This window comes from Abramis brama, assembly GCF_963993115.1.
Source record: "Abramis brama genome assembly, chromosome: 1".
NCBI classification, from domain to species: Eukaryota; Metazoa; Chordata; class Actinopteri; order Cypriniformes; family Leuciscidae; genus Abramis; species Abramis brama.
The window spans coordinates 45,482,331-45,495,496 of NC_139963.1; the positions used below are offsets into that span (position 1 = coordinate 45,482,331).

Consider the following 13,166-nt stretch of genomic DNA (forward strand, 5'->3'; position numbering starts at 1 on the left):
ATTTGAAGTGAACTATCTCTTAAAGTTGAAAGTACTTACCCAGTCAGTTGTTGGGCCACCTCCAAGGGGTTGTGTCAAACCACAAAAAGCACAACACTCATCCTTTCTGAACACTAAAAAGTGTATAAATAGTAAAATAGTAACAGGGTTACAGAAGACAATAACAGTTTCATGGTGTCTTTTTTTTCCCCCATTCATGTCCATCACCTGATGCTGTCAGGATTTCCCCAGCCATCTTCTGACGCAGCTTCTCCATGTTGGACATAGATGAATTGATGTCCATGTGGGAGGGAACTTCAGGGAAACTACTGACAATCTCCCATGCCATCTTTGAACAATAGTTGTAAGTGTAAGAATGAATGGTATTTAGTGTCTCAACTATAAGGTTGATTTTCGAAAAACATTTTACAAAAAAAAATACCTGCATAACAAACACACCACAGCTGTATCCATCGTGCTGGATTGTGTGCTTAATTGTGGCCCCTCTCCACTCAATCTCCACCCACTCTTTTTTTCCTTGCCTCATTTTGAAGTATTGACTTGATAAATATATGACACAGTCACAGTTAGAGGTAATACAGTTAACGTGTTTGGAAGTAATTAGAGCTGGGCTTAATCCTTTTTTTTAAGCATTGTGTTTTTACCTAAATCTGATTGCAGCATGCTCAGAGTCCTTCTCTTCATCAGTTCCTTGTGGGTTGATAAGAAAAATCTGACTGGAAGATGCATGTAGATACTGGAAAAAAGAGAGAAACCCATTTAAAATTTCAGTTCAGCTTTGACTACATAAAGAAGGACTTATTGGTATTTTGAAAGTTTTCACCAAAAACTTCCAGTGGTTATCATCCACATTCAGGAAACTGATAACTGCATCATACTTTCCAAAGTCCACCTGAAATGTTTGATAATTTCACATTAGTAAATCTTTATAAACGTGTGTTTTCAAATCGTCAATGTTTAACTATACAATGATACCTTCCGCAGACTCTGTCTACACACTGCATCTCTCTCTTTGGTCATGATGACTTGAGCAGTGTAATGGTTGAGGAGGTAAATGCTACTGTCCTTTCCCATTTTGTTCAGTGTGGTTTGGAAGTAGCATTCAATTATCTTGATGAAAAGAGCAAATGTACAAAACATGCATATTAGACAAAGGTCACTGACAGCTTTTTAGATGTGCACAATATTTATGGTGTACTTTGGTAATTTAAATCATGGCAATTTTAAATAATAATAACTCATGAATATTCTTGCCTCTCCCACAAGCCACTGGTGAGGTTGCAGAGTTTTGAACTCTGCGTGATGGACAGTGTATGTGGTGTTCTTTTCTGCCGACGACACAACAGCAACCACCAGTTCAGTGTCTTTTTTGGACCAAAGGTATTCAATCTGCAAATTAGATTTTTATTGTAAGAAAGATGTTAAATTCATTGCAATTATTTAACAAAATATAATATGAAGTAATACCTCAGTAGTTATGTCCTTAGATGTTTGTTCCGGTTCAGTATTGTCCTTGTATTTTGGCTCATGTTTTCCTTTGGTTGACAGGTCCATTGGTGTATCTGGAGTGTTTTCCATCTCACTGGTATTGATGCTGATGTGTTTGTTTTTTGGACTTTGTGATGGCTTTGGCAGTATATAAGGTGGGTCAAAGTATTTCGTCCTACGTTTGGGATGTTTTCGAGATGTTTTCTTTGCCCATTCTTCTTTCTGGCAGAAGAAGTTGTCTTTTGGTTGTGGATCATGGCAAGGCAGTGACAGATTATTGTTCATTATGTGTTCTCTGTATCTGGCTTGTAGGGATCCATACATTTTGTGGATAAAGTCAGCAGGACGCAGGAACTTTTTAGTTTGAAGGATGCTCTGTTTGACAATCCAAAACCACTCTTCCACATGGCAGTTTGTTTCTCTGGTTTTGGATTGTTGGCTGACTGTGGTGATTTTAGAAAACCTGCTAAGATCCCCAAGAAGCACTCCACTCCAGAGGGGGAAAATGCTCATGTAGGTGTTCATGAGGACGTCGATAAGTCCTGGACAGAAAAAGGAATTTTTTTCCCCTGTGTTGCTACCAAGGGTTAGGCTCTTGACCCTTTCCAAAATGGCACTAAACACTGTTTTGAATGGTGATGTATCACACACAGGGGTTGCGATTTGTGGTGTTTCTGTGGCCTCTTGCATTGTTTCTGACTCATTGATTTTTATTGTTGTCTTCATTATTCTCAGGTCCAGCGAAGCTTTGGCTGCATTCACCACATCGGTTTCCTCTGGTGATGTTAACAGCACACACATATCCTCGAATACAGCCGTTGCCTCCTCTAGATGTGTGCTGTTTAACAACAAGGCGAAGCAATAGGTAGCGTACTCCTTTACAGCCTTGCTGTCGGTCTTTTTTGAAAATGCCTGGCTCACTGCCTTTATAATATGTGAAGAGCAAAGATGTAAAACACTGAATTGATGATCACCACTGTTTACTGTGTTTGAAACAATTCGATGTGCTCTCTGGAGATAAGTCGAAATGTTTTCTTTGTTGAATGCCAGAAGGACACTTGACATTAATCCCCAGCTGAAGTCAGTCTCGACTTGATGTACCTGGCATGATGTTATCTGACCAAGGGCCCTTAATGTTTCCATTAGCCAATATGTCAAGGTAGGAATTGAGTGCTGATTTGTTAGGAGCTCACTCACAGGAAGTGGTGGCATGTTTTTTCCCATTCCCGGTAGTACAAGAGCATAGTAGAGCACTTTCTTGGGCTGACCGGGAATGCGTGAGGTGACACTACCAGTGGCATCCAAGTGAAGTGTTACTGTTTTTCTTTTTTTCAGATGCTGGGCTAAAATGTGCAAACCGCATTGTGTGTACATGTGTACAACAAATGGGTCCACCTGCAGTTGTTGTAGGTAACCAGCAGTCTCAGCACCTTCAGATGTAGCACATTCTCTCATTATTTTTTGTGTAAGCACCAGCTCCATGATTATGTCATCATGTAGCCTGGTGCTTTTTTTCACTTCACTGGATATGACCCTTAACACGTCTTTAGTTAAGCATCGTGATATATTGCCTGCCACAATCTCTTCTGATGGTGATTTTGCTAGGGCTTGATAATAATAATTGCTCACACCATGTTGTATGCTTTTAGCAATTTTTCCCCTTCGGAAATATTTGGCCTGTCTGAATTTTTTTTCACTTTTTTTGTGTGTTATGTTTCCTTTACGGGCTACAAAGACAGTAATTTCCTTTTTTGATTTTGTTGGAGGGGTTTTTATTGTAAAGGTAAAGACTGCTGCACAGCCTTTAAAAGAGCAGGTGGCACGTGCTGTAAAGAAAGGTAGGGATCGTTTCCGACTATTTTTGCATTTAACATGTTGGTACTTAAAGCACAGCACACAACAAGGACTGATCTTTGTAAATTCTTTGTACAGGACATCTGTCCATGGTCTCTGGAGTTGGTTTGCACCATGCAGTGGCTTTATTTTTTCCCACCCCTCCCATTTTATTTCAAAACTGAATTTTTTTGGCCCTGGTGTTGTGGCCCTCCACTCTTTGTTGTTTTTGTCATGTTCATGTTCATGTTCATTTTCATTCTCATGTTCATTTTCATGTTCATTTTCATTCTCATGTTCATTTTCATTTTCATTTTCATTTTCATTCTCATTCTCATGTTCATTTTCATTTTCAAGTTCATTTTCATGTTCATTTTCATTCTCATGTTCATGTTCATGTTCATTTTTATTTTCATGTTCCGGTTCCTGTTTTTGTTCTTCTTCATTTTCAGAATATGTGGACAATGAACTCTCCTTACTTTCTGTCTTCAAATCCACACTATTTGTATTTATTTCTGAGTTACATGTATGTTCATCATTGTTTTCAGTACACTTTTGTTCTTCTAAAACAATGTGTTCTGTCTGGTCATTTTGTCGTTGTGTGGTCTCATCCTGGTGATGGCGTTCTTGTCCATCTAAAAAATTAATTATTATTATTATTATTAGCAGAAGTAGTAGTATTTCAGTATACTTTTACCAATTGTAATGTTTTAAACCTACACTACCATTCAAAAGTTTGTGGTTAGTAAGATTTTTTTTTTTTTTTACACAACTGTTTTCAACCTAGATATTAATAATAAATGTTTCTTGAGCTGTATATTAGAATGAATTCCTGAAGGATCATGTGACACTGAAGACTGATGCTCAAAATTCAGATTTGATCATTTAAATCAAATAAATGCAGCCTTAGTGAGCATAAGAGACTTAAGAGACAGGAAAAAAATTTGGAAGTCATTGGCTACCAACAACTGTGTGGTTGCCAACATTCTTCAAAATATTTTACAGTGAAATAAACTCATACAGGTTACAACTAGGAACAACTTAAGGTTGAGTAAATGATGACAGTCATTTTTAGCAGAACTAACCCTTTAACATTGGATAAATAAAGGGCATTTCTGAGTTGGTAAATTTATACAAGATGTGAGCAGTGATAGAGTGGATCTATGTTGGTCAATCCATCTGAAGTGCCCCAACTGGGGTCAGTCCTATGTTCTCTCATTTAACTATGTCCCCTATGAAGGGTAGGTTTTAGTGCTTGTGCTGGTACAGGGATAGCCTAATTACATCCCAGACAAGTCTCCCTCCTGTGAGGGGTAGGTTTAGGTATGTTAGGGTTAGGGCTGTGGGAACATAGACATGTTCAACCAAGATTGCTGTTTTTTTTATTCAATTTTAACATCCATTTGTGTTGGAAATGCAAAACCACCAGTTTATTTATATTTGGCTTGGTGTAACCACAGTGGCCATGTTTGTGTCATGATGCACAACACATTTTAGTTACAAAGACATTTATGGAAACCACAGTATCTTACAAAAACAGATCTCTACAGCAGTTGCGTGCACAGACTTCCGCTGGGGCAGGGCTGAAATCGTGGGTTTCCCGCCCAGTGGAAATTGCTGGAAGTTTACAGCAAATTGGTTCACCTGCAGTTGTTGCAGATAGCCAGCAGTCTCTGGACAATCAGTAGTTGTACATATTTTACCTTCCCCCTAGGTTTAAATTGAGTACGGCATTGTGACTGAAAGGGCACTTTTTACTATTAGTGATTAAAGGAGTACTTCACTTTTAAAATGAAAATTCTGTCATCATATACTCACCCTCATGTTGTTTCAAAACTGTATGAATTTCTTTCTTCTGCTGAACAGAAAGGAAGATATTTAGAAGAATGTCAGTAACCAGACAGTTTTTGGGGCCCATTGACTTCCATAGTATATTTTTTTCCTACTATGGAAGTCAATGGGACCCAAAAACTGCCTGGTTACTGACATTCTTCTAAATATCTTCCTTTCTGTTCAGCAGAAGAAAGAAATTCATACAGGTTTGAAACAACATGAGGGTGAGTATATGATGACAGAATTTTCATTTTAAAAGTGAACTACTCCTTTAAAGGGGGGATTAAAGTTTCTGTCCTGAAATGGTCTGCTTGCACACTATATACTTTAGTATGCTTACTCATCCTTAAAACATAGACACCCTCACATTATAAATTGACATTAAAAGTCACTCTTGATCTATTAATTAAGTTGGCTTGAGAAAGCCAACTTACTGAAATCCTATTTAAACATTATTATTATTCTTCTGACCTAACATTTTTCAACTCTAACTCCTCCTAGAGCTTTAACTCTACAAACTCCAAACTCAGGTCAGACCTTAAGACTATTCTGACTTGGTGTGCTATATCTTTTCAGACTTATTTGACTTTCAGTTTTCTTAAAAATTATTATTAAAAATCCTCAAAATCCCATAGACTTACATTGCAGAGTGCTCAAATTGAGCCAGGGCTACGGTGGCCCATTAGTGCACAAGCCAAAAACTCAAATCTAAACTCTCTGAAGCCGTAGACTCAATTAAACTACCATTCTAAATCAATCTATCTATCTATCTATCTATCTATCTATCTATCTATCTATCTATCTATCTATCTATCTATCTATCTATCTTTTTAACTAATCTATTTTTCTAACTAATTTATCTTCTTTCTTACTAATCTCTTTATCTATCTTTCTTTCTTTTAAACTAATATATCTATCTTTCTAACTAACTTATCTATCTTTCTTTCTAACGAATCTATCTTTCTAACTTAGATCTTTCTTTTGTACTAATCTATCTTTCTAACTAACTAACTTAGCTATCTTTCTTTATTTCTTATTAATCTATCTATCTATCTTTCTAACTTATCTATCTTTCTTTCTTTCAAACTAATCTATCTATCTCTCTAACTAACTTATCTTTCTTTCTTTCTAACTTATCAATCTTTCTTTTTTCAAAACTTTTCCATCCATCCATCCATCCATCCATCCATCCATCCATCCATCCATCCATCCATCCTTTCTTTTTCTTTCTAACTAATGTTTCTTTTTTTCTAACTATTCTTTCTTTCTTTCGAACTATCCATCTATAAAACTTTAACCTACTTTAAACATCAAACTACTTTTAACTTCTTCAAACTCTCTGGTCCGACTTTCTCAAGGCAACTTAAAGTTTGTCTCAACAAACTTTTTTTTCTAGTTTCGATATAATGTCTAAGTAACAACACTGCAAGTTCTTGTACCATTATGCTGTATTTTTTTAAGAGCGTTTGGACTATCCTGAGCTGAGGTTTACCTTACATTGAGGTATACCTAAAATGTGTTGTGTGTCATGACACAAAGTCAGCCACTGTGGTTAAACAAAGTAAAACACTGGTGGTTCTGCAATACCAAATACATAGAGGTAATTGTGCAACACACTTTACAATTTTGGACCTCTTGATTTACAATGACCCATATACAAGTATGTGCCAATAAAATAGCCTCAAGCTCACCACTCCTGTAATACCCCTAGTCATTCTTTCAAAACTTGCTTTCATTATTTATTTATTTTACACATACTCATTGTTTCTCAACACAAGAATATTGTAACTTATAATGAGAGAACTTGATTTAATCACACACGATCATGGTTAAATTGAATGTATTTGTAGTAACTTTACAAGACAATGATCCACTTGTAACATTTGATTATGAAAACTATCAGTAAAGCAAAGCAATTTAACACTCTCCCTTACCTTTACAAAGGACTTCAGTTTGTATACCTCGCCTGTTGTTGTTCCATACCATGCTCAACCATTTGCATAGTTTGTCATCTGTCTTTTTAAAAATATCCATTGCCAGGTTTGACCATGTTTGTGAACAGATTTTTTGTTTTTTGCTGATATTTTTCAAGATAAATGCTTTTATAACAGCATCCCTCCCACCAGCATCTGTCCATAGATCTTTGTTTTTTAATTTGTGTCCTTTTTTATATCTACCCATTTTTCTTGAACATGTGTGAAACAAAAGATTATCCTTTTAAAATTTCAATTTATATGTGCCATTATGACATACTGCCTCCTACAGGTGTGGGGAACAATGTAATTCCATTTTGAGAGTGTATATATATATATATATATATATATATATATATATATATATATATATATATATATACTGTTACTAAAAACAATATGCAGATATTCTTCTATTAACCAGTAACAACACACACCCTTTGAAGTTGAAATAAAGAACTTTATTTATTATCAATGAGCTTATGTCTTTTTTAAATATCAATATCATACCTTGTGCTGTGATTCTGTGAATAAATACAACATCAAAATGTTCTTCTATTAACCAGTAACAACACACACCCTTTAAAGTTGAGATGGAACACTGTCTGAATTTTAAAATAATTTATTATCAGGTTTGAATTTAATTCAATAGAATTTCAATAGAATTACAAATGAAAAAGTCGCCTGCGTGTAAATAATCTTTTAGGTCCAAGCAACAACACACACCATTTGAAGTTGAGATGGAAAACTGTCTGAATTTTTAAAAGAATTTTTAAAAAATTTGAATATCAAACTCGGTCCAAACAACTGCAACATGTTCCTCTAGGGGGCAGTAATACCGCACACTCTTTAGGAGGCTTTGCGAGATTTTGTACCATTTTTGCTTTCAATAACGCGTGTTGTGCTTTAGTTTTATGAATAACAAAAACACACATTTGTTCTTCTATTAACCAGTAACAACACACACCCCTTTGAAGTTGAAATAAAGAACTTTATTTATTATCAATGAGATTATGTCTTTTTTAAATATCAATATCATACCTTGTGCTGTGATTCTGTGAATAAATACAACATCAAAATGTTCTTCTATTAACCAGTAACAACACACACCCTTTGAAGTTGAGATGGAAAACTGTCTGAATTTTAAAATAATTTATTATCAGGTTTGAATTTAATTCAATAGAATTTCAATAGAATTACAAATGAAAAAGTCGCCTGCGTGTAAATAATCTTTTAGGTCCAAGCAACAACACACACCCTTTGAAGTTGAGATGGAACACTGTCTGAATTTTTAAAAGAATTTTTTAAAAATTTGAATATCAAACTCGGTACAAACAACTGCAACATGTTCCTCTAGGGGGCAGTAATACCGCACACTCTTTAGGAGGCTTTGCGAGATTTTGTACCATTTTTGCTTTCAATAACACGTGTTGTGCTGTAGTTTTATGAATAACAAAAACACACATTTGTTATTCTATTAACCAGTAACAACACACACCCTTTGAAGTTGAAATAAAGAACTTTATTTATTATCAATGAGCTTATGTCTTTTTTAAATATCAATATCATACCTTGTGCTGCGATTCTGTGAATAAATACAACATCAAAATGTTCTTCTTTTAACCAGTAACAACACACACCCTTTGAAGTTGAGATGGAAAACTGTCTGAATTTTTAAAAGAATTTTTTAAAAATTTGAATATCAAACTCGGTCCAAACAACTGCAACATGTTCCTCTAGGGGGCAGTAATACCGCACACTCTTTAGGAGGCTTTGCGAGATTTTGTACCAGTTTTGCTTTCAATAACACGTGTTGTGCTTTAGTTTTATGAATAACAAAAACATACATTTGTTCTTCTATTAACCAGTAACAACACACACCCCTTTGAAGTTGAAATAAAGAACTTTATTTATTATCAATGAGATTATGTCTTTTTTAAATATCAATATCATACCTTGTGCTGTGATTCTGTGAATAAATACAACATCAAAATGTTCTTCTATTAACCAGTAACAACACACACCCTTTGAAGTTGAGATGGAACACTGTCTGAATTTTAAAATAATTTATTATCAGGTTTGAATTTAATTCAATAGAATTTCAATAGAATTACAAATGAAAAAGTCGCCTGCGTGTAAATAATCTTTTAGGTCCAAGCAACAACACACACCCTTTGAAGTTGAGATGGAAAACTGTCTGAATTTTTAAAAGAATTTTTAAAAAATTTGAATATCAAACTCGGTCCAAACAACTGCAACATGTTCCTCTAGGGGGCAGTAATACCGCACACTCTTTAGGAGGCTTTGCGAGATTTTGTACCATTTTTGCTTTCAATAACGCGTGTTGTGCTTTAGTTTTATGAATAACAAAAACACACATTTGTTCTTCTATTAACCAGCAACAACACACACCCTTTGAAGTTGAGATAGATAACTTTATTTATTATCAATGAGCTTATGTCTTTTTTAAATATCAATATCATACCTTGTGCTGTGATTCTGTGAATAAATACAACATCAAAATGTTCTTCTATTAACCAGTAACAACACACACCCTTTGAAGTTGAGACGGAAAACTGTCTGAATTTTAAAATAATTTATTATCAGGTTTGAATTTAATTCAATAGAATTTCAATAGAATTACAAATGAAAAAGTCGCCTGCGTGTAAATAATCTTTTAGGTCCAAGCAACAACACACACCCTTTGAAGTTGAGATGGAACACTGTCTGAATTTTTAAAAGAATTTTTTAAAAATTTGAATATCAAACTCGGTCCAAACAACTGCAACATGTTCCTCTAGGGGGCAGTAATACCGCACACTCTTTAGGAGGCTTTGCGAGATTTTGTACCATTTTTGCTTTCAATAACACGTGTTGTGCTTTAGTTTTATGAATAACAAAAACACACATTTGTTCTTCTATTAACCAGTAACAACACACACCCTTTGAAGTTGAAATAAAGAACTTTATTTATTATCAATGAGCTTATGTCTTTTTTAAATATCAATATCATACCTTGTGCTGTGATTCTGTGAATAAATACAACTTCAAAATGTTCTTCTATTAACCAGAAACAACACACACCCTTTGAAGTTGAGATGGAAAACTGTCTGAATTTTTAAAAGATTTTTTAAAAAATTTGAATATCAAACTCGGTACAAACAACTGCAACATGTTCCTCTAGGGGGCAGTAATACCGCACACTCTTTAGGAGGCTTTGCGAGATTTTGTACCATTTTTGCTTTCAATAACACGTGTTGTGCTTTAGTTTTATGAATAACAAAAACACACATTTGTTCTTCTATTAACCAGTAACAACACACACCCTTTGAAGTTGAAATAAAGAACTTTATTTATTATCAATGAGCTTATGTCTTTTTTAAATATCAATATCATACCTTGTGCTGTGATTCTGTGAATAAATACAACATCAAAATATTCTTCTATTAACCAGTAACAACACACACCCTTTGAAGTTGAGATGGAACACTGCCTGAATTTTAAAATAATTTATTATCAGGTTTGAATTTAATTCAATAGAATTTCAATAGAATTACAAATGAAAAAGTCGCCTGCGTGTAAATAATCTTTTAGGTCCAAGCAACAACACACACCCTTTGAAGTTGAGATGGAAAACTGTCTGAATTTTTAAAAGAATTTTTAAAAAATTTGAATATCAAACTCGGTACAAACAACTGCAACATGTTCCTCTAGGGGGCAGTAATACCGCACACTCTTTAGGAGGCTTTGCGAGATTTTGTACCATTTTTGCTTTCAATAACGCGTGTTGTGCTTTAGTTTTATGAATAACAAAAACACACATTTGTTCTTCTATTAACCAGTAACAACACACACCCCTTTGAAGTTGAAATAAAGAACTTTATTTATTATCAATGAGCTTATGTCTTTTTTAAATATCAATATCATACCTTGTGCTGCGATTCTGTGAATAAATACAACATCAAAATGTTCTTCTTTTAACCAGAAACAACACACACCCTTTGAAGTTGAGATGGAAAACTGTCTGAATTTTTAAAAGAATTTTTAAAAAATTTGAATATCAAACTCGGTCCAAACAACTGCAACATGTTCCTCTAGGGGGCAGTAATACCGCACACTCTTTAGGAGGCTTTGCGAGATTTTGTACCATTTTTGCTTTCAATAACACGTGTTGTGCTTTAGTTTTATGAATAACAAAAACACACATTTGTTCTTCTATTAACCAGTAACAACACACACCCTTTGAAGTTGAAATAAAGAACTTTATTTATTATCAATGAGCTTATGTCTTTTTTAAATATCAATATCATACCTTGTGCTGTGATTCTGTGAATAAATACAACATCAAAATGTTCTTCTATTAACCAGAAACAACACACACCCTTTGAAGTTGAGATGGAACACTGTCTGACTCTCATTTTGTAAGAGTAAAGCATATATGGATGGAACAATTGAGCGTTTTCCTCTTCGTTTTGTACTTTTTAGACTGTCCCTATCTGCTGTTTTACATTACAAAATGTATAGGTTGTGATACAGTAAAGCCGATTAAAACGCATAAACTACACTGCGTGTTCTCATCTACGTTTTAAAACAGTTCCAACACAACCTGTTTTTCGTTCTAATGTCAAATCGTTATTGATGTATTGAAAGTGTTTCGGAGCTGAATCTCTGACAAATGTCAAACGTCAAACGTCAAACCAACTTTAGATCGGTCTATAGCTGCCTGTCCCCTGAACACACTGTAAAAACGCGGTCTCTCTGGACACCACAGGCTCCAAAAACGGCAACAAAAACAAACTGGGCTCACCCGCACCACTAAACATAAACAGAGTTCCAGCCAGTAACTGGCAAGAAGTATTTGAGGGTGGGGTTTGGGGGGTTAGTGCGCGTGCACATGAAGGGGGTGTGTGGAGGAGAGAGAAGCTTGAATTATGGCCGATACACGACCAAAGAGACTACGTTCGGATGAGCAAAAGGCTAAGAAGAGGGACAAGGATAAGGAACGCGCGAAGTACCGAATTTACATCGGGAAAGCCTTCGAAAGGTGGCGAGAACTCCGCCGGCACAAGGGCTTCCAGTCCGACATTCAGGTGGCTCTGTTTTTGCTGGACAGGTGGGTAAATCCATTTTACTTTCTGGTTGAGCAATAAAACATGTGGAAACAATACATTCTATACTTTAAAACCTTGTATGTAATTGCAAATTATCTAACAAACAACGTAAAATGTACATAACTGCGATGGAGAGTAAGTAAAAACCCGCTGAACGAAGCTTGCGCGGAATTATGAGGTCATGATTTTCGTCTTGATGTTGCGCACGCGCGCTGGGAAACAGCGTTTATATACTGTCTATGGGAAACAGGGGAACTGAATTCTCCGGCACACCGGGAGGGGAGGGGAGGGGAGGAGGACGAGGGAGGGTAGGGTGATCACCATCAAACAAACCAAATGTGGGACGATTATAAGTTTGTGTGGGACATTTTACCAACACTAAAACATAAACCACCCCTGTTTTTCTGCACCCTTCAGACTGATTATCTTTAAAGATGGACTTTTTTGTTCGTTTTTTTTATTTTTATTATTTATTATTATATAATGTCTAACTTAATAAAAACATTTGAATTCTGCCTTTCATCTGATAAAAATTCTTTGTTCTTTAGTCCATTCCAGAAAACACCATTAGCCTACATCACAGTGTAACATAACATGTCTTTATTTGACATGTCATTTAAATTCAACATCACTGAGGCCAAAGGCAGCAGGCATCATGCAGATAACTATTTTTGAAACAGTTCAGACCAAGTCCAATTAAAATCCAACAAAATAAACATGAACAAATAAAATATAAAACAACTTGAAATTAGATCATTGATAGTCTTATATATTAAGAATATATTAAACCAAAAACTTTCATATTTTTAGAAAGGATGTGAATTAAAACAACCACAGCAGGCAACAAGCTGATAAATTCTGTTAAATTAAATAGTTCAATTTAATTAATTATTTAGTTATTTAACAATTAAGTTCATTTTAATTGACC

General features: G+C 35.0%; 2 long non-coding RNA genes across 2 annotated transcripts; both read left to right on the forward strand.

The window, feature by feature from the left end:
* The first annotated feature begins 1,286 nt into the window (after positions 1 to 1,286).
* Positions 1,287 to 1,880, forward strand: LOC311096161. The gene is made up of 3 exons (XR_014608970.1): positions 1,287 to 1,380; positions 1,549 to 1,643; positions 1,801 to 1,880. It is a non-coding gene; the product is annotated as an uncharacterized lncRNA (long non-coding RNA).
* Positions 1,881 to 2,239: 359 nt separating this feature from the next.
* On the forward strand, positions 2,240 to 3,065 carry LOC311094584. The gene is made up of 3 exons (XR_014608693.1): positions 2,240 to 2,353; positions 2,542 to 2,647; positions 2,824 to 3,065. It is a non-coding gene; the product is annotated as an uncharacterized lncRNA (long non-coding RNA).
* The last annotated feature ends 10,101 nt before the right edge of the window (positions 3,066 to 13,166 follow it).